Genomic DNA, 17,506 nt, shown 5'->3' on the forward strand with positions numbered 1-17,506 from the left:
TAAAACAATGAAAACATACAACATGCTTCCTGTGACAGTTTGCTTATTTCTAGACTTAAATATTCACCTACAAGTTTTACAGATTCAAAAGCTATTTTGCATTTTTGTTTACATTGATATCAATAAACTCCAGATATCTCACAAATTTCCAAATACCAACATTGCCTTGAAATTTAAACTTACAGGCAGTTGGTAGAGCCTCTACAATGTATTTCTGTAAATGTCCTTAAACAGTAATTAAATATTAATGTGCTCAAGACAGGTGAGGGTCATGGTTCAGAGCCATTGTTGGCAGTAGTCTTCAATTAGCCACCAAAAAGCCTGAAATAGCCATGTGGCTCAAGTGGTAGAGTGCCAGCCTTGAAAGAAATACTTAAGGGAGAGTGTAAGACCGCGAGTCACAAACAAAATAATAAATAAAATGTAAAAAAAAAAAAAATTGGGGGCTGGAGATATGGCCTAGTGGCAAGAGTGCTTGCCTCAAAAACCAAAGATGCTCATTTTCTCACACAACCTTGGTCAGTGATTAGGAAAAAATATAGCTAACAATATGCTACCATTTACACGGTAGGAAGGCAGCCCAGGCAAAAAACCTGTGAGAGTCTTCAGTCCAATGAACCAGCAAAAAGCCAAATGTGTTGCTATGGCTCAAGTGGCAGAGCATTAGTCTTGAGTGAAAAAGTCCAACAAGTGTTCTAGGCCCTGAGTTCAAGCCTCACTACTGGCACAAAGACACATAAATATATTAAACTTCTGGACTCCCAAATTCTAAGACAAGTTTTTATCACAGACCTAACATTTCTTAAAATTTAAGCTTAAAGTAAAAGTGTTTTCCTGTAAGTATGTACAATAATATATGTATGAGCACTGTAAAAATTACATATATGAACATCATATAAATTAAATTATATATGAACATCATGTAAATTATGTGTATGAACATCATATAAAGAGTGTACATATATAATTCATGGCAATGACACATGCATATATTTGAGAGACATTTTCAAAGACCTTGTTACAATTACACTTAAGCACTAGTCTAATTCTTAAAACTCCTTGCTATCTCCAAAGTTCTGTGATGTAATTACAGGAACTTAACTTACCTCACTAGCAGTTTCCTCCAAAATATTAGGACAGGAAGGCCTCCTAGGCACGATGGAAAAATCTATTTAAACTGTCAACTCAACATTTTCATCTTTCCTTATATAAAAAGATTAATTTTATTCAGCCTATGTGACTGAATCACCCCAGTAATTTTAAGAGACTATTCTCTTTTGCTGCCAGGATAAAAGAAAAGCTTTCTCTAATATGAAGTTTTGTAGATAGGTTGTAAAATGTACTTTTCTGTCTCAATAAAGAAAATGATAAATTAATTTTTCCAGTAGTAAAGGCTTCTCTTTACATTGAAGAAATCATGTGCTCATTCATTGTTTCTTCTATTGTCAAGTAGCATGAGAATAGTCACAAATTCCAATAATTCAGAGATGGCTATTTTCCACATTTTTGAAAGAATATCACCCTATCTCAGCTCAGTCTGCAATATGAACTTGAACTTGGGTCCTTCCATATGGTTTTTGAATTATACCAAAGAATACATTTAAGGTGTTTTCTTAAATGCAAACAGAGAAAGCATAGATGAAGTCATCGGGGAATGAGGGAATAAGGAGCAGGGTCACACCCTGGGGAGGGGTGGGGATGAGCCCAGGCCCTCAGGTGAAATACTGGAGCAATAGATTCTTTGTAACTGTAACAGTGGGATAAGGACAATTGTCAGAGATACTCTGTCTGGAGGGACCCACGGCAGAGGTTGTGGTAGATGCTGCAAATGTTGAAATAATATCTCCCCACATATAAACCAATAACAAACAATGTCTTGTCATTTATCCCTCCTCTGCTTTCCCTCTCGGCCTTGCCTCTCACATATCTATGTATGAAGAGAACAGGTGAAGCCTGCTGAGGTATCGTATGTGGTGGGCAAATGCAGTCACCACATTGCACACTAGCTCGGTAAAAGGTTTCCTGTTGGTTAATGGAAATCGTGCAGCATGCCAGTGAGCAGCGTGTTCCAGAGGGGCTGCCGCCTGGCCCCAGCCTCTTGAACCACCCTCTAGTCTTTGCCTCTGAGGCTCACCTTCCAAATACTGCACAGAGAAGGAGATCGTGAAGCACTCGACGTCCTATTTCTGACATAGTTCACTCGTCGCTTATTTTCATATAAGTTTAGTGTTGACATTATAAATTATTTGCAATACTTTCTTAACCAAATGCATGTAAGTATTATGAACCATACATATTTGATACCAAATCAGAATATGTGTGCTATAACAATTGTTATATAAATTCTACCACATTTGTGAATTTCCAGCATGCTTAAAATTGTTTTCTAAATTGAAGTCTTTTTAAGTCACTCAGCTATGCTGTCAAAAATATAAATTCTGAATCACTATTAATGAAAACTGGTCTAAGATTTCATATTGTTAATAACCTACTTACTGGTAATGCTAATAAAACAGTTTATGTTATGTGTCTTAAGCAAAGGAAACCACAGACCTAGTGAAGAGACGGTGTCAAGAATGGGTAAAATATTTGCAAATTAATCTGACAAAAGACTGATATCCTGAATAGGTAAGAATCTCAAAAAAAAAAAAAAAAAACACAGCAACAACCCAATACTGGCATCATAAAAAATAAAAACACCAAATACTCAAGTGAAAAAAATGAGCAAATAATTTGAATATTTATATATAAATATATATAATATATATATAATATATATAATATTATATGTATAATATTATATATATATATATATATGGCTCATGCCTGTAATCATGGTTACTAAACAGGCCGAGATCTGAGGATTTCAGTTCATGCATTAACAATCCATGAGCCTCTTATCTCTAACTAACCACGAAAACGGCCCACATCTCTTAGCTGTGGCTCCAGTGGTAGTGCCAGGCTTGAACAAGTAAGCTCAGGGACAGCCCCCAGGTGGTGGAGGAGGAGGAAGGGGAGGAGGAGGGGGGGGAGGAGGGAGAAGAGGAAGAAGAAGAAGAAGAAGAAGAAGAAGAAGAAGAAGAAGAAGAAGAAGAAGAAGAAGAGAAGAAGAAGAATATAAATAAATATATAAAAAAGAATTTAGTAGCATTAATATTAGAAGAAAGGCAAATCCATCAACACCAATATCACCTCACCACAGTTTGAATGATGATTAGCAAAAGGACAAAACTTCCCCCAAAGAATTGGTAAAGAAGTGAAGAAAACAGAACTTTTATTTAAAGGAAACTGATCTAGTACTTTAAAGAGACTTTATACTTAAATGTTTATTATAACACTGTTCAAAGAAGGCAATTATAGGATCTAGTGAAATGTCTGTCCATAGATTAAGGAAGTGTGATGTGCGTGTGTATATACATGTGTATATGTAAGATGGGTGAATGGATTAAAATATGATACATATATGTGTGCATGTGCATATATGTAGTCATGCATACATTTGTTTGTACACATATGAATGTGTACAATGGAACACTTTTATATTCAGCCCTAAGGAAGGACATCCTGTCACTTACTGAATGATGGTGTGATTGGAGTACCTGGTTAACTGAAATAATTCAGCTACACAAGGACAAAAGCTATCTGTCCTCTGCCATGGAGTGAAAGGTAGAGCGCTGAGGGCTAGAATCCCGAGGGTTTGGGAGGAGAGAAGATGGATGGTTGTTGTTGGTTTTTGGACCTGAACTCAGGGCCTGGGCGCTGTCCCTGAGCCTCTGTGTGTTCAAGGCTAGCAATCTACCACTTGAGCCACGGGGCCACTTCTGATTTGTGAGTGGTTAGAGATAAGATTCTCATGGGGACTTCTCTGTTCCCCAAAGGCTGGCTTTGAACTGCAATTCTCAGATCTCAGCCTCCTGAGTTGCTAGGATTACAGGTGTGAGCCACTGTCCCCCAACTCATGATGATCAATTTTTAAAAGGTAAATATTAATAAGCCCAAGAATATATGATATTAATGCACCATTATTTGATGTAAGAACAAACGTTAAGATTTTATATGTTATTGAAGTGTTTTGATAATCAGGTACCTATAGTAGAGGGCATTTATAATTCCTGAGTGATTATTACCTATGAATAAAATATGCTAAATAAATGGAAATATGTCTCTGCATTTAATATAATTAATTTTATATGTTTATTACTAAACAACCACCACTGATATTAACACACACTTTTCAGTAGGGACGAATAGCACTGTGAATTTATCAGAATGTGGGTATTTAAGAAGGATGATGAAAAGATCACAAGTAGAGTTCACCCTCTTGAAAAGATTGTTCTAATGTTCTACTACATCTCCACTTACAAATCAGAAACAAATATCTCTCTCTTTTTCTTCTTTCTTTTCTTTTCTCTTCCTTCCTTTGCTTCTTTTCATTCTTCTTCCTTTCTCCCTTTCTTCCCCCCAACCCCACCCCTTTCTTGGAGCAGGTTCTGGGGTTTATACTAAGAGCCTGGGTGCTATCCCTTAATGTTTCTGTTCAAGGCTAGCACTTTTGGATTTGTTTTTAATTGAAGCTAAGAGTTTCCTGGACTTTTCCACCCAGAATGGCTTAGAATCACAACCTTCAGGTCTCCCCTGGCTGAGTAGCTGGGATTAGAGGCATGAGCCAACTCAGGCTCTCGTTCTCCATGCTTCTTTAAACAGCACACAAAGCATACGATTGTATAATAATGCATGGCATGGCAGCGGTGGCTTTCTTTTTCCTAGGTTTAGGTCTTCTTGCATCCACTATTTATCTATCTATTTACTGGTTTTACTTTCCTGTAATGAATTGGCAATGACCACTGGACCAAAGCATTTCAGGGTATTTATCATCTCGTGAAAATTTCTAACCAGTATTTAAATGAACTAAATAGTGGTTCTTTAACGTTTTAATCATGGAAAGTTGTGCCACACGTGTCACTTATTACTTATTTAAATAAGTTGGTTCTCCTCTCAAAGCACATTCATTAACATACATTACAAGATTCTGTACATTGGATTTTGGTAACATTTTCTTCTTTAAACTTGACTGGCTCCATCAATATTATTCTTACATTTCTATTTGACATTGGGAATTTTAATCTGTAAGTGGATTCCTCCTTCGCAATAAGGTGATAGCCACTTTATACTTAGATGCACTCCAAATGACAATTAAATTAGGAGCTCATTCTGGGAAATTGGGTGGAACTCCTGTGAGGTGTGGGAGGTGACGCTATGCCCTTGTTGAGAATATGCCAGAGGTGGCCCTTGGTGTTACCATCCTTGCTTCGCTCTACAGCTCAGCATGCAAATCTGTGTCGCTAATGAAAAACTGCTGGTGATGGTCACAGAACCTGGGCTCTAAGAGAAAAAAGAGACAAGATTGATCTTCACTGCTGTTACACCTGCTGTGTAAGGAGAATGGAAATGATGAATATGGTAACTCACTTATTCTTTCCAAAACACTACCTTAGCAACTGTGTTGGGTGGTGATTCAAAATTATACTCTTGTACTTATGTACTAGAAAAGTTTTGGCATCATATTGTAAGAAAGTATTCTGAGAACACACTATACAGGCTTTCTACTGATTGACACACATGCTATCAATGTCTCTATGTTGGCAGAGAAGGCACGTGCTACTGGAGTAACCTCAGATTCTGTCAGAATTACTGCACAGACAGTGTCTCTCACTAGTGAAGATGTATTTCAGCACCTAATATGAATTGGTGGGGCTTAGATGAATTCTGAATATAAAACTGTAAGGGATATGATACACTCTTCAATGAAATGACAACCAGCATGAAAACACACCTGTGAGGTCAGTTAGGAATGATTAAGTGATGCTGTCTCCATTTAAGTGACGGGGACTGGTGTCTCGTGCCTCTAAACCTAGGTATGGAGGAGGCTAAGATCTGAAAATCAAAGTTCAGAGCCATCCTGAGCAAAAGAGTCTGTGAGGCTCCTCTCTCCAGCAAGCTACCCAGAAGCGTTGGAAGTGGAGCTGTGGCTCAAGTGGTTGCAGAGCACTCACCTTGAGCAAAAGAAGTACAAGGGCAGATCTGAGTTCAAAACCACAGGATCAGCAAAAAAAAAAAAAAATATATATATATGTATACATATATATATATATAAAAGAAAATTTCAGAGAGAAACGAGGAAGATGGTGGAGGTGCAGCTGGGATGGAACCGAGCTCTCGTCAAGAAACCAGCGTTGGCGTAGCAGACAGGATGCTTGCGGCCATCACTCACATGCAACGTGGACTGCAGGTCCAGCAGCAGAAATGCAAATCCTGCTGGCCACAGATGGATGCAGGGTGTGGAAAGTGTGGAAAGCGAAGGGAAAACATGCGTGCCCCACAAGAGACACGCTCACTCCTACCCCCAGAAGAGATGGAGGGAGGCTTCCCCCCAAGCCTGCCACCAGCAGAGAAGACAAGAGCACCATCTCTGATCGCACCATCGACCCTGCCAGAGCCGCTAGCAGATAGCTCAGGCCTGACAAGCAGCTACTGCAACATCGTTTTTCACCAGGGCAAAGGAACCTGACCGGTGAGAATCGGCTCTGCCCAGGGAAGGGTGCCCCACGCAGGAGGAGAACTTCCTTTACCAGTGAGGCGCAGGGAGTCGCAGCCCCATCCTTCTGCAGTGAACAAAGATAGCCCCTTCAGACAGCTGCAGCTGAAACTACAGCTGCAAGAAACAAAATGACAAAAAGTCTGTAAAATATCACTGGAAAAAATTTTTAAAAATACTGGATAGGCCATAAAAGCTGACAGCAGCTCCAGACTTGGCCAAAAGATCTTCTGAGGAGCTAGCCCGTCTGGGAAAAGCCACTGCGTCTAGACAGGTCACACCCCAAGCACACACAGCTCACGCGCAGGGGCCCCAAGCTACAGACACCAGTCACCTCCTCCCGGTGTGACACAAAGCAGGCCGCCCTCCCACTAAATTAGTCTGCAAGGAGGAGCGCAAAGACCCCAAGTCTGTAAGAAGAACCTTTTTTCTTCCTGTTCTAACAAACTGATTTGAGAAACCAACTAAGCCACAAGGAAAACTGACCTCCACAGGAAATCAAAGGTTCCATCAAGAGACTGGATAGCAGACACCAGAGACACAAACTCCCCCAAGTAAAGTGAAGAAAATTTCTCTATATTTTCTTACTACTTTCTTATTATTGCTATTTGGCTTTTTTCCCCTTTTCCCCAATTTTTTTTCTTTACATTGCTGCTCTGTTCATTCCAGATACACAGCCAATTGTGGTTACTAAGCCCCCTTCTTCATTGTGTGCATACTTAATTCAGACTATATTTTCTTTACTCTATTTTCTATTTCTCAATCTTAGTATTTTTAATTTTAGTATTATTACATCATATACAGAGTTTTTAGTTTTCATATTTTTCTTTCCTTTTTTTCTTTTTTATCTTGTCTGTTTACTTTCTCTGAATTTAGATCCTACTTATCTTCTTTCTGTTCCTTTCCTTCTCTACATTCCTCTTCTCTTATTTTCTCCTTCTATATTTTATTATATCACTTAATTCTGGGTCTTTCACTCCTTTGTCTTTCTTGGTCCATTGATTCCCTAGTTGTTTGTCATTGAGCTAAACTGTTTCTGTATTCATTTTGATTTTGTCAAGGTGGCTTATCGAGTTATACTTTTGGTCCAAATTGTGTTAAACCTCATCACAGATTTGTTAACTGACTACAACTGCATAAAATCCCCACTCATGAATCACAATAACTTTCCACTAACAAAGAAAAGTAGAGACAGATAGGGGAATACCTATCAATGATTTTGAACCCCTAAAATCAGTGCAATTACAGGGTTCAGAGGTGTTGGTTTTTTTCTTAAAACTGTTAGGTGGTGGTATTTGGATCCGTTTTTATATCCAAAAGAGAGAGAGTGAAACACTTTACGTGTGCATGTGACCTCTAAATTCTGTGCAACTACAGGGCTCTCTAGGTTGGTTCTTGTCTTAAAATTGTGTTCTAGTATGTTGTTGGGTTTGCTTTCATTTCCAAATGGGCAGAACAAATCATAGAAACACAAGAAAAATGGCAAGTTACAGAACCTCAGCTCCCATTCAAAATAAACAGGCAACAGAGCAGTCAATGAAAAACCTAGAACATAGTTATAAATCTGCTATACAAACAGTACTGATAAACATGCTGAAAAGAATATTGAAAGCCTGAGCACGGCAATGCATGAGGATGATGAGGCTAACCAAAGATTAGCAGTGGATTTCATAAAATAAACAAACTGAAAACTGAATGAATTCAAACAGAAGGAAAAGGAGTCCAGTGAAAGAATAGCTTCTCAGCTAAATTATTTGAGAGAGAGAGAGCACTGAAAGCCAAATCAAGGTAGTAGAGAAGTTCACACAAGTTCTAAAACAAAGCTTCAACAAAGACATTGAAGCCAACAAAGGTGATAAATTAGAAAGAAATAAAAATAAACAAAGTAGAATGTCTTGACAGAAGATTAGATGACACATAAGGTAGAATCTCTGGACTTGAAGACAATCTAGATTTCATAGAAAAAGAGCAGATAATTATTCAAAACAAACCCAAGAAATGAGATAGATCTCTTCAGCAGCTCCAAGATACAACCAGAAAGCCTAATTTAAGGCTAGTCAGTGTTGAGCAGGGCCTAGGGAAGAAAGCTAATGGAATAGGAACTATATTTAACAGAATCCTAGCGAGGAACTTCCCAAACATGAAATAGGATAAGCCCATCCAGATACAAGAAGCCTTTAGAACCCCAAACAGACCAGACTAGAACAGGACATCCCACCAAGCACATTGTCATTTTCACAGGACCAATAAAGACCAAGGAAAGGATCCTTAATGCTGCCACGGAGAATAAAACAATCACCTATGAAGGAAAACTAATAAGAATAATGACAGATTTCTCAGCAGAGACCATGGAAACAAGGAGAGCCTGGAATCCTGGAATGAGGTATGCCACACCTTGATGAAAAATAACTACCAACCAAGAATGCTGTTCTCAGCTATGCTTGCATTCATAACCAAAGGACAAATAAAAACCTTCCATGTCAAGGGGAAAATAATGAAACAATATACCCATAACAAAGAGGCATTACAGAAAACATTCAAAGACTTTCTACACATAGAAAACTAACAAGAACACAATATTGACAGAGAAACAGCTCCTACACAGAGAACCAGGTAATTATAGTAAGAATTGAAAAGTCACAGTCCCTAAGAAGATGGATAGCATGGCAGGAACTACCAAACACCTCTCAATCCTAACTCTCAGTATTAATGGACTTAACTACCCGATTAAATGACTTAGACTGATTGGTTGGATCAAAAAGCAAGATCCATCTTTCAACTGTCATCAAGAGACACATCTTGCCCACAAAAACAAATAGCCTCTTAAAGTGAAAGGTTGGAATAAAATATATTAAGCAAAAGCCCCCATAAACAGGCTGGAGTTGCAATCCTACTTTCAGATAAAATAGACTTCAAATTAAAATTAGTGATAAGAGACAAAGAAGAGCTGGGATGAAGCTCAGTGACAAAGCGCTTGCCTATCAAGTGCAATGTCCTGGGGTTATTACTGTATTTTATTATTAAGTAGTTGTACAACTATTTAACGAGTGAGGTTATGAGCACAATGCAACTTGATCAATCTCACCCCTCCCATTGAGCTTTGTTAATATGATGCTGAAATTAATATGGAAATACGTTTCATGTCTGTTGGTTGGTAATGGAAAATTTGTGTACATCTCAATAGTCCACATGGTGATTTGTTATAACCATGTAGAGAATATAAATTTCATTTAATTTTCTTAATTTGTTTGTTGTGCCAGTACTGGGGCTTGAACTCAGGACCTCAAGCTTTCATTTGACTTTTTCACACAAGGCTGACGCTCTACCACTTGAGCCAGAGTTCTGGTTCTGGCAGTTTCTTGCTGGTTAATGGAAAATAAAAGTTTCACACACTTTTCCATCCCAAGTGGCTTCAAACCACAACCCTCCAATGTCAGCCACCTGAGCAACAAGGGATACAGGCAGCGGCTATAAAGCCCCAGGTTGAGAATCTGAATTTTAATCAAACTAGTTTCTATGTACAATGAATGGTAGAGTTCATGTAAATAGCTTTACACTAAATGTCAGTGATCTTTATTAATAAACGGATAAAGCAGAGAGAAGTGGCGGGGGAGGGGGAAGCAGAAACTTTTCTTCTACTTCTACTCTGAAGTAAAACCAAAGAGTGTCTAGAAATCTTTATCATTAGGCAAAAAAAATTATGTTGCTTTTATAGATATTATTTTTTTCTAGGCATGTAATTTCCGCCTCTTTTCTCCTAGAAACATTATGACTGGGAACATGTTAACTGCAAGGGAGTCGCAAAGGAAATAGAGGCGAGACTAGAAATTATGATCTCAATGTAAGAGTTTCTGAAAACATAATTCTCTGGAGAGAAGAAGAATAAAATTTCTTAAAGCATGCTGAGATTTAAAAAAAAAAAATTCTCTGGTCTTGGCTTCTGCATCTCCTGGGATAACCCATGCTTGTGAAGAAGCATGTTTTTCTACATTTTCCATGAAATACTCATTAATTTTTTCAAATACAAAATCTCAAGATACTTCTGTTTATTTCCCCCTGACACCGAAGGGAATTTAAATAATACCAGTATTATCATTTTCATCCTGCAAATCTCATTTCTAATAGAGGACTGGATGAATTGTGATACAAATATGTCAAATGGTACTTATGGCTCTCTCTAACTTAGGCAAAAATATTCTATTTCTCTCTCCACACAAGGCTTGTCACTCACCGGTGACAATCGTTTGGTTTAAATAAAACCTTTTTTCCTACTGAATTCTAAAAGACTTACATTCATCTGGGGCTTTAGCTGGTCTAATTATGAAAGACTGGTATGTTTTATTTCTTAGTCCTGAAGACAAGGTAGTTTCACTCTTGCTTTGGCGAAGCCTCTGGGTGATTTGCATGACAAAAGTTGTTCACATGATAAATTGCTTCAGAGACTTCACACTTATTCCTTTGAGATTTTTCTGACGTCCCCAAATCATTTTTTTTTTTTCCTAATTCCGGCTGTAGACACGCACGGCAACCCACAAGGAAAGACAAAGGATCCTTGTGTCGAAATCTTTCCTTTCAGAATCTTGGATAGCAAACTAGAGGGAGACTCGTGAACGGGACGAGCTGTGGTCTTGAGCGGTGGGAACAGGTACAGGCGCGCGTGGAAACCTTAGAGGACGGCCAAGCGGGCGGGCGGGCGCCCCGCGGGGGAGGAACAGGTACAGGCGCACGTGGAAACCTTGGAGGACGGCCAAGCGGGCGGGCGGGCGCCCCGCGGGGGAGGAACAGGCACAGGCGCTCGTGGAAACCTTAGCCAGAGGACGGCCAAGCGGGCGGGTGCCCCGCGGGGGAGGAACAGGTACAGGCGCGCATGGAAACCTTAGAGGACGGCCAAGCGGGCGGGCGCCTCACGGGGGTCTCGCCGGCCTCCGAGCTCCCCGGAAGCCCGGGTCTGGGGACGGCGGGGCAGGGCCGCCCCCCAGGAAGGTCCCCCAGACTCAGCTCCAGGGAATCAGCAGGGAACCCGCGTGGAGCCGCGGCTGGTGGGGTGGGACGGGTGGGGGGGGGGCGGGGAGGGGGAGCACAGGCCGGGAGCCCGGGCGCGCAGGGACTCGCGGGTCGCGGAACTGGCGCGTGGGGCCGGGGAGGAAGATGGCCCCACGCAGGACTGTGATAGATGGGAAGGGTGGGGATGGCGCACGGAAGCGCTGCTGGCCTCGGTCTGCGCACGGCCCCGGTGCTGCCGGCCCCACCTGCACCCCGAACACACCTGCACCCCGAACACACCTGCGCCCCGGCCCACCTGCACCCCAAGCCCACCTGTGCCCCAAACACACCTGCACCAAAAACCCACTGAACCCCGAACACACCTGCGCCCCAAACACACCTGCCCCCCAAACCCACCTGCCCCCCAAACACACCTGCACCAAAAACCCACTGCACCCCAAACCCACCTGCACCCCGAACCCACCTGCCCCCAAACCCACCTGCGCCCAGGCCTTGCACCGGTGGGCCGCGCAGGCACTGTGCGATTGCGTGGGTTTCCGAATCGGTTTCAGTTGCCATGCTGCGTTTCGGTTTCAGATGACATGGGGCGTTTTGGGTTCAGCTGACGCGCTGCGTTTCGTGCTGTGGGCGGCATTGTGGATAAACACAGCCCAGGAGCTCCGGATCCGATGCTCGAATAAAGTAGGAGACGCCCGGTCCCCGGCCACAGCTCTGTTCTCTGGTCCATTTCCTTGCACATTTCCTGGGTCTTTCTCTTCTTTGTGCCGGTGCTGAGGTTTGAACCTGGTGCCCGGCGCTGACTGAGCTTGGCGCTCAGGTGAACGTCCTGCCCCCTGAGTCACAGCTCCGCGGCCAGCTAGCTTTGGGGATGGTCCGCTGCAGTTGGGTTCTGCCGTCGCTGCCACTCCACCGTGATGCTTGGATCTCGGCCTTCTGAGCCCCCGGGGTGCCATGCTCAATGCTGGGATCTCAGCCCCCTGGGCCCCCGGGGTGCGATGCTCCATGCTGGGATCTCAGCCCCCTGGGCCCCTGGGGTGCGGTGCTCAATGCTGGGATCTCGGCCTTCTGAGCCCCCGGGGTGCGGTGCTCAATGCTGGGATCTCAGCCCCCTGGGCGCCCGGGGTGCCATGCTCAATGCTGGGATCTCAGCCCCCTGGGCGCCCGGGGTGCGATGCTCAATGCTGGGATCTCAGCACCCTGGGTGCTCCGCCGCAGCTTCTTTCATGATGTCCAGAAAGAAATGGCACCCACGCTCACCTCCAACCCTCAGCACCTCGACGCTCTCATCAAACCACCTTTGAGCCGGCCTGGGGGTGGGGGTGTGGGGGGAGCTCGTTGATAGAGATGATTAAGAAACCAGTGCATATGGGATATCAGCACAAAGCCAAGTTTGTCTCCACGGACTTAAAAACAAAATGACAGTGTGAAGTTTTTCCTTTATTCTGCCTCCTTCCTTCCCTCCTTCCTCCTGAGTCCATTGTTTCCCCCTCCTCCCTCCCTCCCTCCATCCCTCCCTCCCTCCCTGCCTGCCTGCCTGCCTGCCTTCCTTTCTTTCATAAAGCTAAGCCCATGTGGTCTCTAAGAGCTTGTAGGAAAGAAGGAAACACAGGAAGGCTTCTGCCTATTCCAGCTTGAGTTGCTTTTGTAAAATGAGATGTGCCAATCAAATCCCCCACTACATTAACTCATTCAAGCTTACGGAATTTAAACGTTATTAATAGAGCTAAAACATTTATTTTTGAGGCCGATGTTTTCATGCAAATCCTTGCAGGCTAGATAATTTAAGCAGAACAAAGGATAAGCATAGAACAATATGCGTAGACGTGTAAAGAAATACTAGTGAATAAAATATTTTTGAACAGATCTCTATTTTAAGGTAGAGCAATTTTTTCTTCTTAATGTGATTCTTCTTTGCATTTTCAAATTCTGTGATTTTTGTTCATATCAACAAGTAGAAAAGTCATCATTTGGAAGACACAACTTACGGTAAGTTAGGATAAAAAAGAAAAAATATTGATTTTAATAAGGCTTGTGAATATGCTATTACTTTCAAAAATAAAATGAAATAAAAATTGAAGTGTGGAGGTAAAAAGGGATATTAATATTTAGCTTTGATTAATATCCTAGGTTCCTAAGATGTGGCATGACAGATTTTCTTGCAGGCAAGATTTAAGTATTGTGTTTACTTTCATGAATTCCACTTTGTTTAGTCTACTGAGGCTTCATTTTGGAAATTGCCCCAAAGAACACATGTGCCGGTCAAACTCTCCATCAAATTCTACTTTTGGTTAGATAACATGATTATTTCATTAAACCTTGTCAAAAGAGCATCAATGACACAGAATTACTAGAGAAAGCATACAGAATTCTTATAGAATATATACATAAATTTGTGCATGTAGATATATACACATATATGTAGACATTCCATAATGACACGCGTGTATACACGTGCAAGTGCATGAAAATAAGTATGAATATTAGCCACTGTGGTATGTAAAACAAAATAGTGCTAATGGATACAAATGTATGAAGCTTATTAAAATGTTAATGTCAGTAAAGAAAGGCTATGTTACTTGTCTTTATAAAGCATAAGGCAGATTTTGTTAAGTATATTCGGTATAAGAAAAGTTCCCGTTGTGAGCTATGCAGCCAGTGTATCTATGGGATTAAGTGCATCACATTATATTGGGAAGCCAGTTAGCTCTCAGTCTGTACCATAAATCTTGAAATAGTGAGGAAATCTTACATATTACATAGTAAAATAGATATTAGCCGGGAGCCAGTGGCTCATGCCTATAGTACCTACTCAGGAGGCTGAGATCTGAGGATCGAGATTCAAAGCCAGCCTTGGCAGGAAAGTCTGTGAGACTCTTATCTCCAATTAACCACCAGAAAACCGGAAGTGGTGCTGCTGCTCAAGTAGTAGAGGGCTAGCCTTGAGCTGAAGAGCTAGCTCTGGGACAGTGCCCAGGACGTGAGTTCAAGCTCCATGACTGATGAGGTGGGGGGGGGGGGAGAAATCTATTTAAAAATAGGTTTCACTAATGAAGAGAGTCATGGTTAAATAAATCTGGAATTTGTAGCCTTCCCTAGGGGCTGTGTGTGGCAATATCACATTCAGGCATAGCTAATTAAATATCTTCACAGTAGGGTCGAATAACAGTGTAGCAAGGACACGGGACCGTATGAGAGGCTCCTCTGTTTCAGTACAATCCTTTCACCCCTCCTGACAATTTAAGGGACAGCGTGTTCTTAAAACGTCCATACACACAAGTATTCATGTTCCTGGCAAAGATCATAGAATGCATTGACGGAGAAAACTTCATCACTTGAGAACCGAGGAAGGACTGTGGACACGAACCACACCCCAGCTGGGGAGCAGGGGCAGAGTCCAGCACTGGGGACACGGGTGGCATCCTCGCCCTGCCCGGAGCCCCACCAGACACACGCAGAGGAGGAGATTGCCCAAGAGCCGTGCTCGCTCGGTCAGCAGCACTTCAACGCTTTGCTTCATGGAGCTTCATCGGACAGGAGGAGGAGAGGAAGGAGGGGCAGTGATAAAGCCACAGAAAATGGAAAAGAAAGCATGGCTTGACAGAGAAACAGAAGTAAGTGTCCAGAGTGACAAATTTGCAAAACAAAAATTAAGAACCCAAGGAGAAATCAAAACTTACCAATTCTAATCAAGCCTATATACTGAAGAATGTATCCCTAGAGAAGTTACAATTGTAATATAATTGTGCAGAGGACATTTGCATGCATTTTACGATTCCCACATTTATGTGATATACACAGCAATCAAGTTTGTCACTCCGCAAGGCTTGAGCTAGCCACCACATTCCACAGAACCTCACGCACTAAAGTCACATTTAAATACCACCCATCAAGTGCGACCTTTTCTTTTTAGTCAGATTCTACTACGTTCTCACTTAGTTAAACTTGAGGATATAAATATCTATGCCACATTTTCATGCCCTGAAATTTGTCTCTAACATGGATGATGGCTTATAGCTGAATCCCTCTTGTCCTCAAGTTCAATGCCTTACTGCTTAGTAATATTATTTGTCATATCTTGGCCTGCATGGCCCTGAAATGACATTTGGGCCTGTAAATTCTGCCTCTTGTGGAGGCATTTTCAACTTCCTGACAGCGTCTGTTTGCCAATTGTTGGTAGAATTTTCTTAAAGTCTATTTATATCCTCTTGGGGACTCTCTCTCTCTCTCTCTCTCTCTCTCTCTCTCTCTCTCTCTCTCTCTCTCTCTTTCTCTCTCCAGCCAAAATAGGAAATGGAATTAAGTGACTATAATAAACCAGGCATAACAATTCTATCTGACCAGAGAAAGTAAGGGCTTTGTTCTCTGTGACATAAAAGTTCCTAGAGCTTATTTCGAAGATGTTCATATTAGACACTAAGAATTCCTGCCTCGTGGTCCTGGCTTCTTATAAAGGCAAGGAAAGAGGCTGAGATGCTTATGTGTCCACTTCACAGTTATTCACAGGTATTATGCAATAATGGAGTTGTCTCTTAGTATATTAAAATGCTTTGAGAAGCAAGCGTGCAGAGACCACACCAAGTGCAGAACGAACCAGATCATCCCATCACAATCATGAGGTAGAATCAGGAAAATACACATAACAAATGAGCCTGTGGAATACTCAAGGAGCATCAAGAACAACCACCAAAACAAAAACCTGTTGAGCCCGGCACCAGTGGCCCAGGCCTGTAATAGTAGCTACTCTGAAGGCTGAGATTGGAGGACCTAGGTTCACAGCCAGCAACAGGCCAAAAATGCTTTTGACTTTTATGACTAATTAGCCAGCAAAAACAAAAACCCCGCCAGAAGTAGAGATATGCCTCAAGTGATAGTACATGAGCCTTAAGCAAGGCCCAGGGATCAAGTCCCAGGACCAGAGAAAAGACAGAAAACTTCTGAATGCCTAGCAAACTCTTGGTACTTTGACAAAATGCTCAAATGAAATTCATCTCAGATCTGAATAAAGTTGTCACTGGAGTCACTGATGGAATGTTACTGAGGAGAGTTATTAAGGAGACAAAGGCCCAAATCTTCAGATTGAGTTGGCTTTGGTGCCGTGCCTCTTAATCCTGCCATGTTGATTTTATGAAATTAAATAGTGGTAAAAATATATTCAGTGAAAGAAATCCATAAAGCCATAGAATGAACCGGGTTGTGTAGAATTCTACCTAAATCTGGCTTGGAAAGGGAAGAGTGACCGTTGTACTCAAGATTCCCCATGCCTCTTTGTCTCTCACTCATCATCGTACCATGGAAACATCTCTCCAGAATCTTCCTGGAGGTTCTGGACTTTTTCCATAATCCCAACGTGTAGGATTCCTCAAAAAAAATCCCTAAATATGAGGGCCTTAGTGTAAGTTTTAGTTGGTAATAAAAACCCATCTGACATATTAGCAAGTTTATCTGTAGTATTCTCACAATTGAGTAGCTCCATTGTAACATTTTCTAGGCAAAGCTAATTATTTGTTCATTTATGCCTGCACAGGGCCTTGAGTTCAGGGCCTGGTAGTCCATCGGCTTTCTTGGTCTTGGCCAACGCTCTACTACTTGAGCCACTCCGACATTTTTCTGGGTAATGGAAATGGAACGTCACGGGCAGTTAGGCCCTGGCTAAATGTGAACCAAGGAACCTTGAGCTCAGCCTCATGTCAAGCATGCAACCCTGGAACCGACATTTTTAAAAAGTTTTATTTGTATTTATTTTTAATTTTTTGAAGATATGTTTTGCCAGTCCCAGTGTCGGCATTCAGCATCCTGTGTCTGCTCTTGCTGCTTATTCTGCTGCGGCTCTACCCCTGCCCCCCCGTCCCCAATGCTCCTTCAGTGCACATTTGTCTCGTGAAATAATTATTCCGCAGTGCACAGTGC

This window comes from Perognathus longimembris, chromosome 22, assembly GCF_023159225.1.
Source record: "Perognathus longimembris pacificus isolate PPM17 chromosome 22, ASM2315922v1, whole genome shotgun sequence".
Classification (NCBI taxonomy): Eukaryota; Metazoa; Chordata; class Mammalia; order Rodentia; family Heteromyidae; genus Perognathus; species Perognathus longimembris.